Genomic DNA, 27515 nt, shown 5'->3' on the forward strand with positions numbered 1-27515 from the left:
TACTTCTTGGACGTTAAATACACAAACAAGCACACATACACACACGCACAATCTTGGCACGTATACTAAAAACCAGCTGAACTTACATTCGTTCACAAGAAGGGAGCGGGGATACCTCGCGCTCGTTTGTGCGATTCCTCATCAATTATGTGTGCCTTCCATTCCTGAATTCTCTTCACACTTGGTTTACGGTTCAACACCAGCATTAGTGAGAAGCAAAAAATGTCTGAGCTGGAAACGAGTAAGTCATCTAGCAGGCGAGAATGGCGAGATCTTGGACCAAACATCGAACGAACTTGAAATATGGCCTTCGGTAATTGATAATAAAATAATATAACTAATTGTTAACAAATCAACTCCGTCAGCACCGGAGAGTTGGCGTTTTTTTCTTCGGACCATCCGTGCCAACAATAACAGGAAAAACTGGCCGATCGCTTTTTCTGAGGAGTAGCGACATCAGCAACAACAACAGCTTTCCGAACAAATTCAACAATTCGGAGGCTGCACTGTTTTGGCTGGACACCAACACCACCGTCATCCAATCGCGGTTTCGACCATTCCTCTGCAGAAGGCCATCCTACCCGTGGGCATGTAGTTGTGTTGTAATTCCAGCTCTCCAAAGTACCCGTGGTAGCACCGGCAAAGAAAGGCTCGTTGGCATTCGTTCCGCGGTCGCATTTTTACGCGAGATCCCGTCGGACGAATGATACTCGATCGGAGCCGATAAATTACCTTTTATATCAAACCCGAAGAAAGCGTGTAACACGTAATTCTTTCAGCATACTCTTCTCCATGGCCCAGTTCAGAGCTGCGGGTTTGGGCTTCGGCTCTGGTTTCCTCGTGCTCAATTCGATTGTTTGGCATATGGTGTAGACTATTTCGAAGTCTATCGCAAAATAAAAGCGATGGCAGAAAGGTTTTGAAATGTCACAATAAAATTTTAATTCAAATAAAGTGCACTTTCATGCCAATAAACGAGCAACTAAGCGTCTCCATCGAATGATAAATTTTTGCACAAAGACATCAATGAGCGCGAAGCGAGGAACTCTTCGAGCCGAAAATTGAACGACTCGTGGGTTTGTGTATTTAATATCAGCAAGTATTTCTACACCGTCGGTAAACATTTACCACTAGGTAGTTTTGCTTTTGGAAGGAACAAACCAACTTATCAATTGCACATCAATTAGAAACATACAGAATGTTTGTGAAATTATGAAAGAGAAATTCACCATTTTGACACAGAAAAACACACAAACAGATTTATAAATATGGTCTACTCAGCGCCCACACAGAAATAAATAATGAAATTTACACGACATGCAAATCAATAATAACATGGAGCAGACTGTATCTTTCAGTTAACGCTTAGTTTTGCGAATAAATGTTATTGGAATGTACAGGATTGTAAAGTAACTTTACACACTTCGAAAATACCCTGTGATTTTACGTCTTATTAGATGCACATAAATAGAGCGTCGCAGTTCACACAAATTTAGGTGGAAGAACATTCAATTTTGTGTCTAGAACTCCATGACATGAAATTGATTGAAAAAAAAATAAATACTGATTGTGACCGCCGCCGACTTGAACCGAGAATCATTGGATCGTAAAGTACGTCTGTTAAACGACTGAACCACAGAAGCACACTTCTGCTTGACTGGTAAAAGTTGCAATTAAATTCATGCAGTCGCACCTGATAACAGAGCGCAAGTTTGAGTCAACATGAGTAAAATTAAAAAAAAAAATAAGTAAAAATTTTTTTTTCTGTGTATGTTTAATTGCCTGCTAGAAATATGTGCAAGAAAATAGATTTAAATTCACAAAATGTTTTTATCTGCACATAAAAAAATAATGAAATTTACACGACATGTAATTCCATGATACTTTGAAATATACATCAATTGAATTAAAAATATGATTGAAAATCATCATCGATGTAAAAGTAAATTAGAATGCCTTGATTTTTCAATGAATTATACAATATATTTTAATATACGCTCAGTTTAGCTTTTAAAGTATATTGAAAAGTAAAGATCTGAGGAGTAACTTTATATTTAATTTACTGCTCCAATTGTGAGTATGAAAATAGATGTAAACTCACAAAATAATTTTATTTGTGCCGTTTTGAAGTTCACTTTTTCACTTACTTTTCAAATGAAATTAAAAAAAATGTAGCAGTTCTTACAAAGGCTTAGCTTCTTATTTATGGAATGGTTCAAATAATTAAAATCTGTTGCATTTTACCATTATGTGAATAAACCCATTTAGAAAAAATCGCGTAAATTTACGTTATATAAGACTGACATATTCGAGCATAAAATGGCATTTTACGTATGTGGATATGTAATTTTACATGCCCACGTGGAGGTTGGATATGTTAGTCACATATTTAATTTCTTGGTGAAATCCAGTCATATAAGAAATTACGTTTCTACAAATTAAATCATATATCTGAATGAAATGTTCAAAACGACAAATGTAACAATGTGAGATTCTCTTTGTTTACTTTCTCTTTCGCTTATTGCGAAACATTCCTGCTTTTTTCGGTAATTTCTTCAGTGCAGATTCAAAGATGATAGCTTTAGTTATTATTACCGGTAAATAATTGGAGTGAAGGATTGCTAAGAGTATCGTAATAATCGAGAGAGAAATAAAACAAAGAGAATCTCTCATTGTTACATTCGTCGTTTCGAACATTTCATACAGATATGTGGATTTACGTCACCTGTAAATTCCATATTTTTTGCTGTGTATCATTAAGATTCGACTTCAATCTATCATGCAGTAGGATACTTGAAATTTTTTATACATTGCTTACTTTACGTCAAACCAACTTAAAATTAATAAATTTATAAGAGTTTTGTAATTGATTCTACAATCACTACCAGTTTTGTGACATCTTTAATTCGTTCCTCTTTTGACAAGTATTATAATAGTTTTTAAAGTTTCTATAAAACCTTTTACCCAAACTAACAGCTTCAGTATACAGTGCGAAAAAATCTTGCGATTCTACATCTCATAAGATGCACGTAAGTGGAGCATCGTATATCACACAAATTTGTATTCAAGAACATGTGAAATTGTGTCATTTGTAAAGTTACATGGCTTGAAACCGAATTAAATGAAAATCAAAAGAACAATAGCAACAGCGCGACTTGAACCTAGAAACATTTGATCACAAAGCACGCCATTGATTTCACTGAGCCACAGAAGCACATATCTGGTTAATGAATAATTGATACATGTAAATCCACACAGCGGCACTTGGTAACCGAGTGCAAATTACATTCGGAACCTGTAAAATTATGTACGAATGGAATATAGTGTCATTCGATAAATTAAGTAGTTATGAATTGTATCGTTTTTTAGAATTATGTCATATCTTTTTTCTCGGTACGCGATTGAATGATCTCTGCAATCCAATAATAGTATTGTTAGCACCGCAGTTAGTTCGTCGTAAAGAAAATCGAAGAAATGCACTGTTGCGAAGAGCACTGGGTCCAACGTTGACATCAAGCAGGGCAGTCAATCTTATCAATCAAAACATCTGCTATTAATAAAGCACGTGCCACAAGGAGCAATGAATAAAGCACGTGTATACAAGGAGGGGAGGGTCTAGGGGCTCAACCCCCCCCCCCCCCCCCCCCATCCCCAAACTCATCAAATTCATGATCATGATCCGATATTCATAGTTCCTTTGGAGAACTCATTCACAAAAATACCTAATAATACAAATACTGGAGCATTTCGTCGATGATAATATTACAATAAAATGCGTGAGTGGTTCAACGTTACATACAGGCGTACCCGGTAAAGTATCAAATCAAATTATGTCTCGCAATTTCTTGCAAAAGTTGTTGCCTAAAGGTAACTTATCGATTGATATTGCAAAAAACGCGTGATATGAAGATAAACAATTTTTTTAATGTACGTTTTTCCTAAGAAAATGGTAAAAAAAGCACTCTATATTTTGTTATCTCATTTACACAATTTAAAAAGGCCACGCTACACACTTCGTAACTTTATATTACTTGATTTAAGCTTTCCAAAAAGTATATGTATGTGCCGTTTGGTCTGCGACCCTGCTTCCTATTGGTAGTTAAAGTTAGTGCATATAAAAGTTTAAATGTTGAATAACTTTTTGAGGGAAAGGCCAAACCGTGCACAGTCCTCAACAAAAATGTGTAATTTTACGTTTTTAGTAATTGTCTCGAACATAGTAGACACTGAAAATAATTGTGAAGAAAGTTATGCACAAAAAATTGATTTTAAGCGATTTCAAAAGAAATTGCTTCATATATCCGAAACTTTTTGCGTTAGAACTATAGCTTCTTCGGCAAAGTTTTTTCTCGGTAGAAGTTCTAAAACTTTGTAGAAAACATCGTTTTTCTATATCTTAAGGTAAAAAAGTTGTTGAAATGAACTTTTATCATAGTAGGCTTTGCACATTTTTTATTGTGATCAAATCACGAGGTTATTATTATTATATTTTTGTGAATGAGTTCTCCAAAGGAGCTATGTATATGGGATCAACGGTTTAGCAGCTAGAGAATTAAGTTCACGTTTTTGTCGATTCAAACCACTATTCCGTGGTATTGTTGTTGATTTCGTTGCTAGTTGCTCTAGATGTGCCTTGTTGTACATTGTTTGCAGTTGCTGGTTGGTTGGATGGTAAGCTGTTAACTGCAGCTGGTGTACTTTGTTCTATAGGGGTTACGTTGGATGGTTTCATTGAAGGGAATACTTCACTGTTGTTGGTGACTGTCACAGGTGTATTGGGGTTGCTTGGGGTTGGTGTGAAGGAAGCACCGTTGTCCTTTGGTGTGGTTGTCTCCTTGTCCAGTTTATCACATGCCTTACCGTAATGAACAGCTTTTTGGCAATATTGACATGTGGCCATCTGATTGTCATAGGTAACATTTGCACGGAATTCTTGTATCTTTACTGAAAATCACATAAGAAGGTATAGGCTTCTTCAAGTGTATGCGTAATAAACGTACGCCATTTAGAATACCGGGGAAAAAGTTCTTCCACTTTTCTTTTTCGATAAAGAGAATCTCTCCGTATTGGGACATAGTTTTACGAATATAAGGATCGATGACGCTTGAGGGAAGATCATGCACACGCATTTCTATAGCACTATCTTCCATATATACTAGAATGTTGTACTTAATGTTCTCGTGCTCCACATAATCCATATTATTATTGTCTTTTGCGAATTGAATTGCATCCAATTCTTTATAAAACTGAATGTAAACAACATTATTTGTCTTATTGCATTGAAATAAAGGCAGACGTTTAATGTCAAGATGCATTTGCTCCTTAAGCAAAGCTTCAAGTTCTCGTATCGAAGGTCGAATTTTGCACTGTCTGAAGTCAACAATAATTGTATTCTTTCGTACCGGCGGTAGCTTTTGTTCGTCTGGTTCACTCATTTTCGAGGTCGTTCTATTGTTCACTACACAATACTGTACTTGGTTTCTTTTGTCCCGAACGTAAGCGGTTTCGTTTTATCGACTGACTTGGATGAGATGTGAAAGCGAACTGTATGCAATTATATCTTTGTACACACTTGCGATACAATTTTGATATTTGAACTTCCCTTCGTCACGCTTGTGCTCAAGTTTTGTATGCAAGCAGTTTTTTTTATAGGGTCAAGTTTCTCTACCATTCAGCGATTTCGGTTGAAGTGATAAACATTTTCTCATTATCAATCGCGTTCATCTTATATAAATTAGAAATTAATCTTAAGCACTTAAAATTTACCCTGGGTAGTTGTCGTTTTCTCAGACGAAACGACATAACATGGAATTTCATCCGAGCTTGCATGACACAATTTCAGAGCATACCAATTAAAGCTTCGAATCGTTTTATGGCGCTGTCTAGCAACAACCTACCTCTAGCATGCTACGCGTAGGACTGAAACGTTATCTGTAATTTTGCTTCTATTTATAGATTCGCATGCTTCCAACAGCTTTGCTTTTTCCATCGATTGACCAATTAGAGCGATGCTTTTCCTTTGATATATCGCTTACTCCTTCAAAACCGTCGTCTGTGGCAGGGAAATCCGATATGCCGGAGATTTTTAGCAGACAAAATAAGACACTGATTGCTACTAATCATAGTTTCAATCATTTATACGTGGCTTGATTCATTCAAATCGAATTTTAGAAATATTTCCAATCAAATAATGAAATAATATTAATAATTGATACAAATTAGACTGAGCTGCAAGCGTTTAAAACCTGACCACATTTCTACGTGTATTTTTCTTTGAGTTTCTGATTTGCACCCTTATATAGAAAACAAAGATGTGTTCCACATAAAAAATACCGCTGCTTCATAAACTGGTCTAATTTTCTGTCAATTCTTTATTGTGTGTAAAAATATATTAACAAATCATACCTTTCGTAGCTGCTTAGTTTCGAAGAAATTCGAGTCGAAAAAAAAATTGGCAACGCTAAACATGGTTCGTAGTTCCGTATATTGATAAATTGAAAAAATGTAGCAAATAAATCTATGTTAATCAAATGAATGGTCAAACAGCTCGCTCGCATGTGTTTTTTTTTGCACAACAAATCGAATGTACTCTGATGGCATATTTTTTATCTTTATAACTAAATTTAATATGAAAATTTGCCGACCAAAACACTAACATGTATAACGCAATGTAGATGCAACTTTTGAAAGTTGAAATAGAAACACATGCAGCTAACCCTTTCAAATGAGTTATAATCCATTATTCATGGAACCAGCTCGGCCCAAAGCAGTGAATTTTCAAACCAGTTATTGCGCGTTCAAGTACTGATATGTAAGAATTGCTAGTATCAGCAGGTTTGGTGCACAAACACGCAATTGTCGTGTTAAAAACTTTAACATTAATATCACTTTCGTTTAGATACGAATTGAATCGTTCTACACTTTGTACGGGAACTTGTTTTGAATTGGTCTTTAATCAATATTTGACATTAAGAAAATTTTTGCAAGGAAAAAAAAATCCGTTTCACACAACCTGCTTAGTTCGAGAATTCTGATAGAAGTTATTTTTGTTCGAAACCTTGAGGCGAGCCATTATAAAGTTAGCATATCTCAAAAAAAACAAAAATCCGAGATCATGGGTCACAAAAATAGTATCCGTTTAGTTCTTTAGAATTGTTTCAGCAAATAACACATCTTCAAAATTTTATCAACACGAGCTGCATTTCTTTCGATGCAATAAATCATCCATTATGCATATCACGGATCACACCTCACAGTCAACAGTCACGACATTCCTTGCGATGGGCTTTCCCCGGGCTGTGCATTTCCCATAATGATGACCGCAAACGATTATAAATCGATCCCACGAGACCGTTCGACCATTCGATCATCTCTCAATCAGTTGAAGCGACCGAACCGTGGCGTCCAATCCGATCGTTCTCTTCGTCCCCTCCCCCTGGAAATATCACCTCATCGTACGATTCTGCTGTTTCGAACCGTTCCTGTTCCGAGGAAATCGTGAATCTTCATTTCCTTAAAGAGTTCCATTCTTGTGAGGATCGCCAGCTAGAAGCTAGACGGTGAAGACTGTCATCGTCCTCGCATCTTCTCAATCATCTCGCCAATCGAATCCAGAATGGGTGATGACCGGAGAATCAGCTTTCATCTCGGTTCGCTCAATTGACATCGTTGTCGCCTAGGATCAATCTATTCCGCTCGTCTATCCCTCCTCTGAACCCAAACCCAACCTACGGAACTGAGAACGAAACCGTACTCGAGATGATGATGACGATGATGATGATGATGATGGTGATGGCAATGATGATGTGTATGGGGATGTGTGCCCAAGTAAGCATATCAGAAATTCATCTCACCTTTCCATCACTACGCGCGCAGCTGGCATGCACATCACTAAAGCAGCTAAGTGACAATCCACACAAAGCTCATCTCGAATTCATGCGAAATCCCACCTTTCGATTAGAGATCCGATTGCACCCAATCTCTGGTTGATGTTGCGGCTAGAATTTGATGGATGGAAGAGTTGAAAGATGTGATGCATCACTTCTTGCCCGTCCCCTTCTGGCACTGTTCGGGACCTTGACTGGCTTGACGATGCTCGTATGGCGAAATACTAAGGCGCAAATATCAAACGATGAATCGATTGATCTGACCAGACAAGGCCCCGAGAGAAAAAAAAATAGATTTAGTAGGGAAAGAAGAGAGATTGAGGAGGAAAAAAGTCATTGATCCGCTTTATCCATTTGTAAAAGGAAATTGTCCGTAAGCATGCAGCAAGCCGACACTGTGCAAAACATGCACGAGGAAACGATGCGAAGGAGTGGGCAGTGTACGAACCAACAACACAGGGCTGCGGATGTTACAATAGTGAACCATTCGTCCCCCATCGCCACCAATTGCCGTCAACACCACAGGGAAAAAAATGAAATGATATCATAAGCTCAATCGCAGAACCAGAAAGCGAGCTGGAACGGGAACGGGAACGGCAACCTAGCCAAGGTAGAGAGGTGGCAAGTTGGTACCGATTCCAAAATATGTCATCGAGTCCTGTCATTCAAAACGAATATGGTACATGGTATCATAGAGATAAAATGGATATAAGCTCCATTTCATGCTCCTTCGTTAGTCGTGTGGCAATGAACGAATGCGAGATCGGCGTCGTCGTCTTCGCCGTCGGGTTGGTCGCCTGTGTCTTCAATAATATGTGCGGATAAAGTCCGGTACCTGTTTTACCGTCGCTTCTCCAGACATACCCTCGCGATATGTTATTCTGCTGCACAAGAGATCGTATTTGTACGAGGATGAAAAGATAATTCAATATTTGAAACATGTTATTGATTCGCAAATGGTCCCAGACTTGGTTAGTAAAGGGTTATGTTTTATGGATGGTATTATCGTTTATTCATCTTCAATATTTTTTTGTATTTATCCTTACATCGACAAGAAACTCCACAGTAAACTAAATATACTAATGCGTCATCAAAAACTCGTCTTTTCCTCCATAAAATAAGAAATAAAGTTTCGTGAGAAGACATACCATTTCACTACAATTTCTCTAGCATAGTACCGTTGTTTTCTAAAACACAGGGAATGTTTTTTAACTTCCATTAAACATATTCACTACACAAATGCACAAAAAACAGACCGGAAAATGAAGACCTAAAAATCATTACCATTGCACAGAACTGCTCTAGTAAAAATCTATCTTGAAAGACGCTCATTTGAAATTACATTTTTCTGATCAGTCTGTTATTCAGGTGGTATTCTCTTTACTCTTCCCATTGGATCTTGTCGGATTGGATTTGGATTTTTATCAACTTGATAGCCGCTTACACCATATACTCAAACTGATGATTTTTCGCCTGCTGAAAATTCTATTAAATTTTTGCACGTGAGAATTATGTACTACCAGCTGACCCGTCGAACTTCGTCTCGCCCAAAAATTATTTGTTCAACATAATTGTCAAATTTTCTGATTACTTAACCTACAATCAGAGGAATTCGACACACATTCGTTTTAGCCCAAAAAACAAATATCACAAAAACAACTAATGTGAAAATATGAAACACTTCTGTTAAGCAAAAATTAACATACAATGAACCTTATCATTGCAAATGTCAAGGACAAGGATATTAGAAATGAACATATCTCGCCTGCAGACGATCGCAGACGAATAATTCAACCACGGTATGAAAGCTCCTTTAAGGTCTGAGGACACAGGGCCACGTGTTGAGTTTTAAACCGACCACGTGGCTCGCTCGATTCACTTTGCGCATCGTATTTCCCTTGTACTCTCTCGTATATGAGCAAACTGTACCGGGTTACCAGCATACATTTTATTATTTTGATGAGAAGTTTATTACATTAATCTATCGTATGGGTTGGACTTACATGGATTGCAATGAACAATGAAAAAATATTCAACTTTCACAAAGATTGAATCTGTGTGTTTGGCAGCCTTGTCGAGCACATTTTATTTCTCTCTCCTTTTTTCAGAATGCTATCAGGAAACCAAAGAGAAAAAAAATGTTGGATGCATTCAAACTGACTTTGTTTCGCAGAAAAATACAAGACTTCATTTTTATCGCGAAAACATGTATGTTTTTATGCACTAATCGCATCTAAACTAAATTATCTAGACTTTTTCACGGTAGATTTATGATACAAGCCTTCAAAGCCGTGATATTCGATGAACAAGTAGAGGTATGCATTTCCGAGCGTTCCAATTTTCAGCAGTTCTTCAGTCAGAAAAAACTACAACACGACCGCTAAACTCAATGAATCATTCTGAAAATTTCACAGAATATTCTCAACTATATTTCGAAGACATTGTCAGGTGGGTTTTTCTTTATTCTGCACCGTTTCCAAGAAAATTTAATTTGAAACGGGAAAATAGCAAAAACCCTACCACTTTACGGTACTGTCCTCAGCCCTTAAGGTAGTTTTATATGTAAGTGGTCTTATCTGCACCTTTCTGCGCTTGCGGCATACTATATTTAGGAAAATTGTGTAGTTTTTAATTATGAAAAACTTTTTAAAGCATGATAAACTCATATAAATTGAAAATATAGGGTAAGGGCTCCCAATTTCATCTCAGCTCCAATTTCCATCTCATTTCTTCACCTCATAACTTTGAACATTAATCATATCTTTAAACGTACCTGAACAAAGCTGTGGAACGTTTTAAAACATTTATTCTAGGTTTTGCCACACTTTCCAATTGAAAAAAAATGGTTAAAAAACCTTCAACGATGGCATTTTTCATTTAAAATAAACTCACTTTTTGATTTAAACTCACTTTTTGATTTTCACATGATCACTATTTCACATAATTACACATCTATTCAATGTTGGATGTTTTTTTAGTTTGTAATGTTCACTCTCCGCTTGTTTATTCAACGATTAAAGACTTCGGAAATTACCTGATAAGCAACAAAAGCAATGAAAAATATGAGATGAAAATTTGCACTCAATTCACTTGATTGCGCTTTGATTTCATCTCATTTCGTATCGCAAGGTTGCCAAGTTTTCTCATAATGTTAAATAAAAAAAATATTTTTTCTTCTTTAAATTATCATCAACAAGTATTTTTTGGTATCCGTGACATTAGTTTAATTATATCATTGATATTTATATATAAATAAAACTGTTTCGGATTCTAATATTACCAAATAGAGCGTGTTAAATACTAATCAAATAACCATTGTGGCAAATCTAGTAGCACTGGTTTTTTCCCGCTATACGTCACCATAACGCTGTTGAATGTGTGTGTTTCATCGGCTGTGCACAGAGTTGCCAGATATTTCCATAGAAAATATGTATCTGCTCTATCTGTTTTCACTAATAAAATGAATCAAATTCAAATTCAAATCAAATTCAAATTGGTTTCAAATTTTAATATAAATGTTTATCAGTGTTCATCATCAAACATTTGCACAAAAGATTTCCATTTTAACATGTGATTTGTCCGTTGATTAATAAACTTTTAAAGAAGTACTGCAACCAAATACTAATAGATACTCAGAGAGAAAAGTCTAACATTTTACTTCTCACTTTTTATGAACCTTTACTAATGCTTAAATAGTAACAATTATTTTTTTTAAGTTCTCCAAATTAACTGCAGAGTAAAATTTTAAATTTTAAACGAAAGGTAATAAAAACGATCCAAAAAATTTCAAATGTCGAAATGATTCCTAACTGTTTTTTAAAATATCGTGTGTTGTGTCATAGTTGGTATTAGACCCTTTTCAACGAAAATTCTGACATTTTGAACCTGAGAGTGTAATAGTGCAATATTTTAGTTTTGATTGCTGTCGCCATTGTTAATTTATGGGATGAATAAAGGACCAACGATATGATGATTATACAACATTTGAGATGAAATTAGGAGCACAGTAGTGAACATATCAGAAGTGTTTTTAGCTGATTTTTTAATTATTATTTTAATTTCCAAGGAATGTGAATCAATTCCCAATGTGGAGCAAGGCGAATTAAGCAGAAATATGAAAAAATCGTAGTGATTTTGGTGGCTGAATCAGGTTTTTAAGGTAACGTTCTTACAAGTGAGATGAAATAGGGAGCCCTTACCCTACATGTTTTATTACAAAAACTGGTTTTAGGAAACCTATTTCAGAAAATACATTATATCATGAATTACAACTTTAATTAAAAAGGCTGTACTTCGAAAACCACGTTTTTAATGAGTTATCAATTCAGAGCGTGAAATTGGCCTTTCGAATCACTGTGCAATCTCATCCTTTGAGTCAATGTACTGAACAGAGATCCATCTCTAATGGCTTCGACATAATGTATATAAGGTGCCACGTTTTCTCTTCCAGATGGATGTCTTTCACGTAGCCCACCGGGGATCGATTCCCAGTCCCCGAACATAGAGTCAGAAAGTTTTTCTGGTCCGAAGGTTAAACCCTCTAAAATTGAAACAAAAAAATGCTGATCACTTTAACGATGACAAATACCTGAAAGTGGAACAGGAATTGTTGGTAGATATTTCGAAGAGTGTGTTTTTGATTAGAATACAACTTGGCTATAATCCAAAATTTATTTTATTTTAATTGGTAAAACAATTTTCCTGGTTAGGACGTACCCAACTCGAGTTCAGGTCCCGTCTCTGCGGTAACATTTTCGCGGTTTTCGTTACATATTTGCATTCACATGTAAATTTTCCAATCTGTTTTCCCCGTTAGATACTAGAAATTAACATACTTAAAACTTGTTCAAGACGGCTCTACGTCTTAACAAGAACTAAAAGCACAAATCGTTAGAAGTCTTTTGGACTTTCTCTTTATGTGTTTCCATATGCAAGGTAGTTTAATTGGGGGGCGGCCCGTTTGACATAAGGTCATTTGGCATAATACCGTTTGGCATAACGCCGTTTGGCATAATGGTTATTTGGCATAACAATTATTCGGCATAACGGCCATTTGGAATAATGATCATTTAGCATAAAGACATTTGTCATAATAATAATTGGATTCGTAATATTTTAATCTAATGTGAAATTTCGTTTATTTTTCGATCGAGTGATGTTTTGCAAGGAAAACTCGAACGAAATGTGTGAATTTTATATTCGGTCCGAATATTTCGATAATATAACGTGAAATAGCATTTTTAATTTTTTTTAATTCTGTAGTAAATAGCAGACTGTCATTTTATATAAGCAACTCACTCAGTGCTAGCACAATCTTCTGTTCGTCATAGATGATTCAGGTCGAGACGGCCGCAGGCCGCGAGTGCGCCGGCGACCCGCCGTTGGAAGCGCCTTCTAGTTGCGGGCGCTTGCCCGGATTACCCAAAGCTAGGAGCTATCTCTCAGTTAGGTCCAAACGAGCGGTAGCGAGGTCGGACAGCAGATCATTAAAAACGATGAGGCGTAGCCGCATTAGACCTTACAAAATTTCAGTAAATAAAAACAATTTCCATTAAGCAGCATGTTCATCTGTTATGCCAAATGACCATTATGACAAATAACTATTATGCCAAACGGCGTTATGCCAAACGGTATTATGCCAAACGACTTTATGCCAAACGTGGTAGCCCCGTTTAATTGGTATAGAACAATTTCTCCGAATATGAGTTATCTACGGCGTCAAATCACACGATCTACACAGAAAAAATATTGAAATTTACATGTAATTCCATGATACTTTGACATAGACATCCATTGAATCAAAAATGTGATTGAAAACCATCATCGATGTAATATTAAATTAGAATGCCTTCAATGAATTATACACCATATTTCAATTTACGCTTAATTTTGCTTTTTAAGCATATTGAAAAGTAAAGATCTGAGTAACTTTATATTAAATTTCCTGCTCCAAATATGTGCATGAAAATAGATGTAGATATTTTTATCGTGTAGGCAGCAAATTGACGGGCCCAAAACGTAAGATAAACTGTTCACCGAAGGCGGCTCTCAAATTTGTCATTGTTTTTCGTGCCGTGTGAGATGTGGCACCGTCTTGTTAAAACTCCATGTCAGGCATGCTCAATTCTTCCATTATGGATAAAAAACCGTCAATCATCACACAGTAGCGCTCGCCATTCACAGTAGCGTGCCACCCATCGTCGCTTTTGAAGAAGTACGGCCCGATGAAGGACACCGACCCTTAATCCACACCAAATAGTGACTTTTTGGGTTGCATTGCTAGCTCTTGCAATGCTTCTGGCTGGTCTTCACTTCAGATGCGGCAATTTGGCTTGTTGACGTATCCATTCAACCGGAAATGAGCTTTGTCGCTGAACACAATTTTTCGAGTGGATCTTCCTCCGACTTTGCCAGCACATTCACCAAATGTTAGACGTTGTAAGTCGATTCATGATAAAATTATAGACCAAACTGAACAAGTTTGACAATGGAACAAGACACGATCCACGCGTGTTCTGTCAAAAACAGTGTTGCCAAAAAAATCCAGCAAAAAAATCACCTTTTAGTAGCCTTCAAACGAGTCTAAGTCTGTCGAAATCATTTCATCTCTCGAATCAGAAATGTTCACTTCAACCCTTTCAAGTTAATCAATGGTCCTATAGTAACGTTCAAACGAGCCTAAGCTGGTTGAAATGGGTTTAGCCATCTCAGAGAAAATTGGGCAGTACAAAAAACCTCGCCACGATGGAATATGCGATTTACATAAATCACATCGAAATATGACAAAATAGTTCATAATATCAGTTTTTGGCGTATTTTCATGAAATGATTTTTCGAAATCATGACACAATTTGTTCTTTCGCAGAATCGAAATCCTACCCGAAAATCTGTCTTCAGTTCCATAATACTTTACTTTATTTCCCGAAATATGAGCTGCTGTCTGTCTCTATACGACTCTAACTGTTAGTTCAATGCGATTCAAGAAGACACTTATTTTCGTTGCCGAATCACAAAGCCGCCAATACACTTCAAAATCTTAATCCATTCTTCGTCGTATAACCGGCGGCACTCGGCACAACAAAATTGATCTACCTGCAATGCAACAGCAGATCGCTCGGCTGAATAAACAATATAATTGAAATGATATATGCACCGGCAATACCCTAATTGGCATGATTGAATAAGAAGACGGTGGTTGGTACGAATAAAGGCACTGCCACGGTAGTTCAGTAGAAGGACACTTTTCGGGACGACCAGAGTGCAAAAATATCTGCTTGCATTATACTCGCAGTTTACCTTGTCTCACTGACTGGATGATGTGCAACGGTGAGTGGAAAGGAGGGGTCTGCTAATTTTCCTACCGATATTTTGCTCACCGCTGTGTGACCCTGCTACTTACTACGGCACGTCTCGGTCTGCATAAACTATGTACTGGCGAACAGAGTGCAGAGTCTCAAAGAAGGTAGCATGCCATGTCTTCAAGTATAATGGCTCGTTGTTTTCCGAAACAATTGAATCAGCAACCAAAGCACAGCAGGCCGCGCGCAATGGTGCTGACGATGGCAATGAGGTAAGGAAGATGAAAGTGATCCAACCATTTTGGCTCTTGTGTGATGGCGATTGCGAATGGGAAATATTTAAATAGCACTGAAAACGGTCGGGGCGGTCGGGAACGATTTATTTAATTGTTTCAAAATTTGGCATAACTTCGGAGTGGAAACTACATGGGCAGAATGAAAAAAAAACCGCTCGAACCACTTGTGTTAGACCGCCGATTTCGTCAAATTCACAGGATCTATCGCGACCCTCCTACTTCCGTTTTTCTGCCCTGGTGGTGGTGGCTCGGTGATGTCCGCCCTACTTCAATCAGTAGGCGGCGGCTGAGTTGTCATGACAATCGACTGCCGAAACCGGAGCAGAGCGTTATTTTTGACGGAACAAAGCAAAAACACCGACGTCGACGAAAACTGTCTGTCGACGATTCCCACCCTCTCTTCCTGAACTTGTGCGGAAGAAAGGAGGGAGCTACGGAATTTTTTTGCATACGACTTCGACATTTCAACTGTTTTTTTTTTGTCGTTTGTCGGCATCCGCGTCTTTTATTATAATTTTTTTGTTCTACATTAACTCGAATGCTTCACCATCTTTGCAAATACATGCGCAAATTTACACTGAACGAAGGTTGAAATAACCCCTTCGCTTCCCCCGCAGTGCGCATCATGGTTGCGAACAGAAGATACAAATCCGCTGGATCTGAAATCCCGGTGTGCATGTTGTTCTTGTTTCCTTTTCGTTTTATTTTAATTTAATTTATATTCTCCCTGGTTGAAAATTTGTTCTCATTTAAATTGACTTGATTTGCGCGGATGTGGTTTCGCGAATCAACGAACAGAGACGATCTTCGCCCGCGGTTTATCGCACGGATGTGTGATCGTGGTGACAGCTGGATTGGCAGATTATTGATTAACATCAGACGATGTTCTTTTCCTTGTGTGATCATTGACAGCGCGTCTGAGTACCAACCAACTGTTCGATCTGGGAACTTATTGGAATATACCGAAAACATTGAATAAATGCGACTGAACACTTCCTGGTTGAAGGTTCACATTTAAAATGTCACCTTCACGCCAATACCTTGGCGATCACGCTTGATCTACGCACCGCGAACTATAGCGAAAGCCCGAAGGTGCCATTTTTCCGTTCGACATTCCTAACCAATTCTGTAATTAGAGTGATCTGCGGGTCGTTCACATCCACAAACCAATAAATTTCTCGTCGCAACCTGTTCTGTTTCGATGGTAACCAGCGCTAAGCATCCTCTGAATGCCGTGAAACAGCAAGCTTGTCATTAACGATAACAGTCATTAAAACTGGCCAAACCGAAACTTTTTGATTTATTTAAATTAATTAATTAACATTTTCTGAATGGTAATGATGTCCGCGCACTTCACTCGGGCCAGCCACAAAAAAAAAACTGAACGAAAACAAAGCGAAAATGAACGACATCGCAGCGAAACGCAACAGGAGAGCTGCTGGACAAAATAAAAAAGTAGCAACATCATCATCTTCACCGAAAATACAAGACGGAGCAAAAAGAAAAAAAAAACTCTGACCCTCGACGAGTTCCCGAGGTTCGGGGCATAATCAGGAGCATCTTTCGAAGCAAAAAAAAAAACAAAAAAATCAGCACCAGATCTCATCACCGCCACTTATCTTCAGCATCGTGCCACCGCCAAATGAAGTAAAATCTCGAAGTCGGATGCTGAAATGGTCCAGCAACCACCAGAAAACACAGAAATTCGCAGTAGGTACACTCCCCTGATTGAAATCTGCAAACATCAGTCAGTTACTGGTTCGGTAACGTTTCCCGAGCGGAAAACTACTGAAACCGTTCTCGGTATGAGTAATGTGTAAGATATTTTCAACGTTCTATTGTCCATTACGGAAGGATGTTCTTTGTTTTAGCTAATCGCATCAATAATCCTGTAACTCTGGAACCGGAACATCAATTCTAATTATAATTAAGTGAATTTTCCTGCCCAAGCTACAATCAGAAAATTTGCCAAAATGGCAACAACCGGCCATTGGTGATCGATATTTCAAAATTAAAAAAGTTTAGCAGTCTCTTGAGAAGTTAGGCATGTCAGGCCGATGCACGCAAACATACAGCTGAATTTTTAACTACACATTAGACACCTTCCTTCTGAATTTAAACTTAAAAAAACTGTTTTCAGATTTTCGTATAACAGATTTCTGTTTTCAGTCTTCAGACTTCAGACTTCAGACTTCAGACTTCAGACTTCAGACTTCAGACTTCAGACTTCAGACTTCAGACTTCAGACTTCAGACTTCAGACTTCAGACTTCAGACTTCAGACTTCAGACTTCAGACTTCAGACTTCAGACTCCAAACTTCAGACTTCAGACTTCAGACTTCAGACTTCAGATTTCAGACATCAGACATCAGACATCAGACTTCAGACTTCAGACATCAGATTTCAGACATCAGACTTCAGACTTCAGACTTCAGACTTCAGACTTCAGACTTCAGACTTCAGACTTCAGACTTCAGACTTCAGACTTCAGACTTCAGACTTCAGACTTCAGACTTCAGACTTCAGACTTCAGACTTCAGACTTCAGACTTCAGACTTCAGACTTCAGACTTCAGACTTCAGACTTCAGACTTCAGACTTCAGACTTCAGACTTCAGACTTCAGACTTCAGACTTCAGACTTCAGACTTCAGACTTCAGACTTCAGACTTTAGACTTTAGGCTTCATACTTCAGACTTTAGACATCAGACATCAGACTTCAGACTTCAGACTTCAGACTTCAGACTTCATACTTCAGACTTCAGACTTCAGACTTCAGACTTCAGACTTCAGATTTCAGATTTCAGATTTCAGACTTCAGACTTCAGACTTCAGACTTCAGACTTCAGACTTCAGACTTCAGACTTCAGACTTCAGAATCCAAACTTCAGACTTCAGACTTCAGAATCCAAACTTCAGACTTCAGACTTCAGACTTCAGATTTCAGACATCAGACATCAGACTTCAGATTTCAGACATCAGATTTCAGACTTCAGACTTCAGACTTCAGACTTCAGACTTCAGACTTCAGACTTCAGACTTCAGACTTCAGACTTCAGATTTCAGACTTCAGACTTCAGACTTCAGACTTCAGATTTCAGACTTCAGACTTCAGACTTCAGACTTCAGACTTCAGACTTCAGTCTCCAGACTTCAGACTTCAGACTTCAGTCTTCTGACTTCAGACTTCAGACTTCAGACTTCAGACTTCAGACTTCAGACTTCAGACTTCAGACTTCAGACTTCAGACTTCAGACTTCAGACTTCAGTCTTCAGACTTCAGACTTCAGACTTCAGACTTCAGACTTCAGACTTCAGAGACTTCAGACTTCAGACTTCAGACTTCAGACTTCAGTCTTCAGTCTTCAGACTTCAGACTTCAGACTTCAGACTTCAGACTTCAGACTTCAGACTTCAGACTTCAGACTTCAGACTTCAGACTTCAGACTTCAGACTTCAGTCTTCAGACTTCAGACTTCAGACTTCAGTCTTCAGACTTCAGACTTCAGACTTCAGACTTCAGACTTCAGACTTCAGACTTCAGACTTCAGACTTCAGACTTCAGACTTCAGACTTCAGACTTCAGACTTCAGACTTCAGACTTCAGACTTCAGACTTCACACTTCAGACTTCAGACTTCAGACTTCAGACTTCAGACTTCAGTCTTCTGACTTCAGACTTCAGACTTCAGACTTCAGACTTCAGACTTCAGACTTCAGGCTTCAGACATCAGATTTCAGACATCAGACCTCAGACTTCAGACTTCAGACTTCAGACTTCAGACTTCAGACTTCAGACTTCAGACTTCAGACTTCAGACTTCAGACTTCAGACTTCAGACTTCAGACTTCAGACTTCAGACTTCAGACTTCAGACTTCAGTCTTCAGACTTCAGACTTCAGTCTTCTGACTTCAGACTTCAGACTTCAGACTTCAGACTTCAGACTTCAGACTTCAGACTTCAGACTTCAGACTTCAGACTTCAGACTTCAGACTTCAGACTTCAGACTTCAGACTTCAGACTTCAGACTTCAGATTTCAGACATCAGACATCAGGCTTCAGACATCAGATTTCAGACATCAGACTTCAGACTTCAGACTTCAGACTTCAGACTTCAGACTTCAGACTTCAGACTTCAGACTTCAGACTTCAGACTTCAGACTTCAGACTTCAGACTTCAGACTTCAGACTTCAGACTTCAGACTTCAGACTTCAGACTTCAGACTTCAGACTTCAGACTTCAGACTTCAGACTTCAGACTTCAGACTTCAGACTTCAGTCTTCTGACTTCAGACTTCAGACTTCAGACTTCAGACTTCAGACTTCAGACTTCAGACTTCAGACTTCAGACTTCAGACTTCAGACTTCAGACTTCAGACTTCAGACTTCAGACTTCAGACTTCAGGCTTCAGACATCAGATTTCAGACATCAGACTTCAGACTTCAGACTTCAGACTTCAGACTTCAGACTTCAGACTTCAGACTTCAGACTTCAGACTTCAGATTTCAGACTTCAGACTTCAGACTTCAGACTTCAGACTTCAGACTTCAGACTTCAGACTTCAGTCTTCAGACTTCAGACTTCAGTCTTCTGACTTCAGACTTCAGACTTCAGACTTCAGACTTCAGACTTCAGACTTCAGACTTCAGACTTCAGACTTCAGACTTCAGACTTCAGACTTCAGTCTTCAGACTTCAGACTTCAGTCTTCTGACTTCAGACTTCAGACTTCAGACTTCAGACTTCAGACTTCAGACTTCAGACTTCAGACTTCAGACTTCAGACTTCAGACTTCAGACTTCAGACTTCAGACTTCAGACTTCAGACTTCAGACTTCAGACTTCAGACTTCAGACTTCAGACTTCAGTCTTCAGACTTCAGACTTCAGACTTCAGACTTCAGACTTCAGACTTCAGACTTCAGACTTCAGACTTCAGACTTCAGACTTCAGAATTCAGACTTCAGACTTCAGACTTCAGACTTCAGACTTCAGACTTCAGACTTCAGACTTCAGACTTCAGACTTCAGACTTCAGACTTCAGACTTCAGACTTCAGACTTCAGACTTCAGACTTCAGACTTCAGACTTCAGACTTCAGACTTCAGACTTCAGACTTCAGACTTCAGACTTCAAATTTCAGACATCAGACTTCAGACTTCAGATTTCAGACATCAGACTTCAGACTTCAGACTTCAGACATCAGACTTCAGACTTCAGACTTCAGACTTCAGACTTCAGACTTCAGACTTCAGACTTCAGACATCAGACTTCAGACTTCAGACTTCAGACTTCAGACTTCAGACTTCAGACTTCAGACTTCAGACATCAGACTTCAGACTTCAGACTTCAGACTTCAGACTTCAGACTTCAGACTTCAGACTTCAGACTTCAGACTTCAGACTTCAGACTTCAGACTTCAGACTTCAGACATCAGACTTCAGACTTCAGACTTCAGACTTCAGACTTCAGACATCAGACATCAGACTTCAGACTTCAGATTTCAGACTTCAGACTTCAGACTTCAGACTTCAGACTTCAGACATCAGACTTCAGACTTCAGACTTCCGACCTTAAACCTTAGACCTTAGACCTTAGACCTTAGACCTTAGACCTTAGACCTTAGACCTTAGACCTTAGACCTTAGACCTTAGACCTTAGACCTTAGACCTTAGACCTTAGACCTTAGACCTTAGACCTTAGACCTTCGACCTTAGACCTTAGACCTTAGACCTTAGACCTTAGACCTTAGACCTTAGACCTTAGACCTTAGACCTTAGACCTTAGACCTTAGACCTTAGACCTTAGACCTTAGACCTTCGACCTTAGACCTTAGACCTTAGACCTTAGACCTTAGACCTTAGACCTTAGACCTTAGACCTTAGACCTTAGACCTTAGACCTTAGACCTTAGACCTTAGACCTTAAACCTTAGACCTTAGACCTTAGACCTTAGACCTTAGACCTTAGACCTTAGACCTTAGACCTTAGACCTTAGACCTTAGACCTTAGACCTTAGACCTTAGACCTTAGACCTTAGACCTTAGACCTTAGACCTTAGACCTTAGACCTTAGACCTTAGACCTTAGACCTTAGACCTTAGACCTTAGACCTTAGACCTTAGACCTTAGACCTTAGACCTTAGACCTTAGACCTTAGACCTTAGACCTTAGACCTTAGACCTTAGACCTTAGACCTTAGACCTTAGGCCTTAGACCTTAGACCTTAGACCTTAGACCTTAGACCTTAGACCTTAGACCTTAGACCTTAGACCTTAGACCTTAGACCTTAGACCTTAGACCTTAGACCTTAGACCTTAGACCTTAGACCTTAGACCTTAGACCTTAGACCTTAGACCTTAGACCTTAGACCTTAGACCTTAGACCTTAGACCTTAGACCTTAGACCTTAGACCTTAGACCTTAGACCTTAGACCTTAGACCTTAGACCTTAGACCTTAGACCTTAGACCTTAGACCTTAGACCTTAGACCTTAGACCTTAGACCTTAGACCTTAGACCTTAGACCTTAGACCTTAGACCTTAGACCTTAGACCTTAGACCTTAGACCTTAGACCTTAGACCTTAGACCTTAGACCTTAGACCTTAGACCTTAGACCTTAAAACTTTAAATCGCAGACTACGAATTTCAGACTTCAGAGTACAGATGTCGGACTTCAAACTTCCGAATTCCAACATCTAAACCTCCAGATTTCTTACATCGATCAATCAAGATTTTACAAGGTAATGTGAAGGAACTACACGGATAAAAATCCATTGCCGGTATCATGATTAAAAAATTATGAAAATCACTAAACATGTCTTTTCATGAGATCACACCTATTATTAATGATAATGATTAATGATGATCATAAACATTTTTATGGGATTTGCACACAAAATCATCAGTAATAGGCATGGTCCCAAGAGAAGTTTCACGATTTTCATGATTTCCTTGTCATGGTACCGACAATAGATTTGTATCTAATACGAAGTTTATACTATTTATGCACTTTACGTCTGCTTAGCGGTTTAAATTAAACTGCTAGGTGACCAAGGCAGTTCAATTTGAACTGCTTTAAGCACTACTGAACCGAAGGCGAAACGAGAAGAAATTGAAAAACCTGTCTTAATCCACCTAGTGGTGTAATGATGCCTTTCTCATGTACATATAATATTGTGGTATTCTATTCAAAAATTTTCTGTTCGATTTTTGAAAGAAACCAAGTGATTGTTTATGCATAACATACAGAATAAAACAGTGCTTTGATTGCGTAAGCCATCCTTAAGAGAACGAAATGGGTTCACTATTATATGCACTTCCGGCACCGGAACCCGAGAACCGGTATAGACAAAGTCGGTTCGTACGGCAACCAACTAACATGACACACAAACTCTTCTAGTACGCACTCTATAACTCCGGATTCGGAAGTCGGATCCGGATGAAATTCAGGAATTCCGTATGGGACCAGAAGACCTTTCATTTGAATCTAAGTTTGTGAAAATCGGTCAAACCATCGCTGAGAAAAGTGAGTGAGAACCATTTTGGTATATATGACCACTATTTCCGGTACTTCCGGAACCGGATACCGGGAACCAGGATAGCCGGAATCGGTTTGTTTAGTTGCCTACTGATAATGACTATCGATTTGTGTAGTTTTGAGACCAGTTTAGAAAAATTTTCACGTTTTTTGTTTCGCCGGTTAAAGTGACGGTGTACAATATTGAACACACTTTACCCTATAATTTCGGAACCGGAAGTCGGATCCGGATGAAATTCAGAAATTCCGTATGGGACCGGGAGACCTTTCATTTGAATCTAAGTTTGTGAAAATCGGTCAAACCATCGCTGAGAAAAGTGAGTGAGATCCATTTTGGTATATATGACCACTATTTCTGGTACTTCCGGAACCGGATACCAGGAACCAGGATAGCCGGAATCGGTTTGATTAGTTGCCTACTGATAATGACTATCGATTTGTGTGGTTTTGAGACCAGTTTAGAAAATTTTTTACGTTTTTTGCTTCGCCGGTTTAAGTGACGGTGTACAATATTGAACACACTTTACCCTATAATTCCGGAACCGGAAGTCGGATCCGGATGAAATTCAGAAATTCCGTATGGGACCGGGAGACCTTTCATTTGAATCTAAGTTTGTGAAAATCGGTCAAACCATCGCTGAGAAAAGTGAGTGAGATCCATTTTGGTATATATGACCACTATTTCCGGTACTTCCGGAACCGGATACCGGGAACCAGGATAGCCGGAATCGGTTTGTTTAGTTGCCTACTGATAATGACTATCGATTTGTGTAGTTTTGAGACCAGTTTAGAAAAATTTTCACGTTTTTTGTTTCGCCGGTTAAAGTGACGGTGTACAATATTGAACACACTTTACCCTATAATTTCGGAACCGGAAGTCGGATCCGGATGAAATTCAGAAATTCCGTATGGGACCGGGAGACCTTTCATTTGAATCTAAGTTTGTGAAAATCGGTCAAACCATCGCTGAGAAAAGTGAGTGAGATCCATTTTGGTATATATGACCACTATTTCTGGTACTTCCGGAACCGGATACCAGGAACCAGGATAGCCGGAATCGGTTTGATTAGTTGCCTACTGATAATGACTATCGATTTGTGTAGTTTTGAGACCAGTTTAGAAAATTTTTTACGTTTTTTGCTTCGCCGGTTTAAGTGACGGTGTACAATATTGAACACACTTTACCCTATAATTCCGGAACCGGAAGTCGGATCCGGATGAAATTCACAAATTCCGTATGGGACCGGGAGACCTTTCATTTGAATCTAAGTTTGTGAAAATCGGTCAAACCATCGCTGAGAAAAGTGAGTGAGATCCATTTTGGTATATATGACCACTATTTCTGGTACTTCCGGAACCGGATACCAGGAACCAGGATAGCCGGAATCGGTTTGATTAGTTGCCTACTGATAATGACTATCGATTTGTGTAGTTTTGAGACCAGTTTAGAAAATTTTTTACGTTTTTTGCTTCGCCGGTTTAAGTGACGGTGTACAATATTGAACACACTTTACCCTATAATTCCGGAACCGGAAGTCGGATCCGGATGAAATTCACAAATTCCGTATGGGACCGGGAGACCTTTCATTTGAATCTAAGTTTGTGAAAATCGGTCAAACCATCGCTGAGAAAAGTGAGTGAGATCCATTTTGGTATATATGACCACTATTTCTGGTACTTCCGGAACCGGATACCAGGAACCAGGATAGCCGGAATCGGTTTGATTAGTTGCCTACTGATAATGACTATCGATTTGTGTAGTTTTGAGACCAGTTTAGAAAATTTTTTACGTTTTTTGCTTCGCCGGTTAAAGTGACGGTGTACAATATTGAACACACTTTACCCTATAATTTCGGAACCGGAAGTCGGATCCGGATGAAATTCAGAAATTCCGTATGGGACCGGGAGACCTTTCATTTGAATCTAAGTTTGTGAAAATCGGTCAAACCATCGCTGAGAAAAGTGAGTGAGATCCATTTTGGTATATATGACCACTATTTCTGGTACTTCCGGAACCGGATACCAGGAACCAGGATAGCCGGAATCGGTTTGATTAGTTGCCTACTGATAATGACTATCGATTTGTGTAGTTTTGAGACCAGTTTAGAAAATTTTTTACGTTTTTTGCTTCGCCGGTTTAAGTGACGGTGTACAATATTGAACACACTTTACCCTATAATTCCGGAACCGGAAGTCGGATCCGGATGAAATTCACAAATTCCGTATGGGACCGGGAGACCTTTCATTTGAATCTAAGTTTGTGAAAATCGGTCAAACCATCGCTGAGAAAAGTGAGTGAGATCCATTTTGGTATATATGACCACTATTTCCGGTACTTCCGGAACCGGATACCGGGAACCAGGATAGCCGGAATCGGTTTGTTTAGTTGCCTAATGATAATAACTATCGATTTGTGTAGTTTTGAGACCAGTTTAGAAAAATTTTCACGTTTTTTGTTTCGCCGGTTTATGTGACGGTGTACAATATTGAACACACTTTACCCTATAATTCCGGAACCGGAAGTCGGATCCGGATGAAATTCAGGAATTCCGTATGGGACCACGAGACCTTTCATTTGAATCCTAGTTTGTCAAAATCGGTTCAGCCATCTCCGAGAAAACCTAGTGAGATTATTTGACACATACACACACACACACACACACATACATACACACACACACACACACACACACACACACACACACACACACACACACACACACACACACACACACACACACACACACACACACAGACATTGCTCAGCTCGATGAACTGAGTCGAATGGTATATGACACTTGGCCCTCCGGGCCAATTTTCACTAGTCGGTTTTTCAAGTGATTGCATAACCTTTCTATATGAGAAAGGCAAAAAAAAATTGTGCTTTTTATGCAAACCGAAAAACCATCAATTTTCTCATTATTTAATACTTTCACTATACTACTAGAATAGAGTCGTTTCGATCTAGTTACCGGATAAAAAACAGTGATTTGCTCTAAAACACAACAATGACTATAGAAGGACAACAATCGCACTGCTGGGTAGAACAATGCATTACTGTTGGGCAGTCTGCTGCTGGGACGTGTTTTGTGCAATGATGGAGGAAATGAAAATGAAGGAAGGGAGTTTTAGATTCTTTCCAGCCGGCAGCGGAAGTCCATTCTTTCATCCTCACTTTCCGGTCGGTAAATTTTCAGGGGATGCGCCAACTTTGATGATTGTGAATTTAACTGCAGTTTCGGAATGGCAACGGCGGCATCCTACTGTTGTTGCTATTGTTTCTTCGCGTAAGATAATTAGACTAACGATGAGCTTGGGTACTAAAACATTTATTTCTGATACGACGTTGAGTTTTTTTTGTTCTCCTCGTTTTACGATCATTATGACCACATTTGGGAATTCGTGTTCCAGCGGTAAAAAACAACGACGAGTGGGCACGAACAAAGGAATCATTCTAACTCGGGACAGCGGGAGTTGTTTTAATACATTACAACAGGACAGGCCGGCGGGGCTAAATCGTGGCGATTTTTAATTGAAACATAAACCCTAATTAGACCCATCAAGAAAAACCGACCGACCGACCGACGAGCCAACCGTCGTCGCCAACAGCTTCGTTGACATGGGAATCATTTCTACATAACCATTTCGGGCCGACAGCTGAAATAAGTAGAGATAGTTAACCCTGATGGAGTAGTTACTTGGTAGTCCCTACCGAGGCGGGATCCGCGCTAAAAGCAAATAAGAGCTGAATTTTACGACATTTCCCACCATCTGATTAAACGATGATGACTAACTGTGTCGCCGAAAGGGTCACTAGAATTGAACGGCTTGTTTGCTGAAATGGCAAAACCTAGAGTCGCTTAATTCCTGGAACTGAGTGTAAATGGCTCGGATGTCAGAGAAATCGGTTGAAAGAAATGGCAATAAAAATGGTGAGTGTCTTTTAAATCTCCCGGTTGTTTTCGTTTAGCTGATTTTAGAGAGTCGTGCTTTTTTTCTAATCCTTTTTCAGGGTGAAAGGCACAGAGAAGAAAGTTTCATATGCAAATAAATAGTTTTATGTACAAACTAGACTTATTAGCTCAAAAATCATGATTCAAGTATTCTTTTCCAATGGTGAATTTTATTGCAGAATAAGAAGCACAATGTTTGAATTTTCCTCTTTCTCAAATTACAATTAGAATGAACAAAGCGAACACACCAACTCAAAACCAAAATTGCATCTATTGTATGCAAAACGTCCGCTTTTGTATCCTAATCGTTTGAACGAAAGGCCCGAAACCAAAACGATGGAAAATATTTCTTCTGCGAACAATTTCTGGAATTGTCTTGTCGATTTTGGATCCTTCGTGTTCTTTTTATTTAATCTTGCTTCTCTCTGGAAATTGCCCAGCTTTTGGCTTGTATTAACTGACAATCGATCTCATCGCCTCCCGTTCCCGTTTCAATACCAAACTCCGTGGAAGGCAGAGCAGGAATTTCTGTTTAATTTATTTGTGCAT

At 38.8% G+C, this 27515-nt stretch overlaps 1 protein-coding gene across 1 annotated transcript in view; it reads left to right on the top strand.

Annotated features, from left to right (window-relative positions):
• LOC131431299 (protein dachsous) overlaps positions 1-27515 on the top strand; it is a 234053-nt gene that overhangs the window by 95523 nt on the left and 111015 nt on the right. The window lies entirely within an intron of this gene.

This window comes from Malaya genurostris, chromosome 2 (assembly GCF_030247185.1).
Source record: "Malaya genurostris strain Urasoe2022 chromosome 2, Malgen_1.1, whole genome shotgun sequence".
NCBI lineage: Eukaryota > Metazoa > Arthropoda > Insecta > Diptera > Culicidae > Malaya > Malaya genurostris.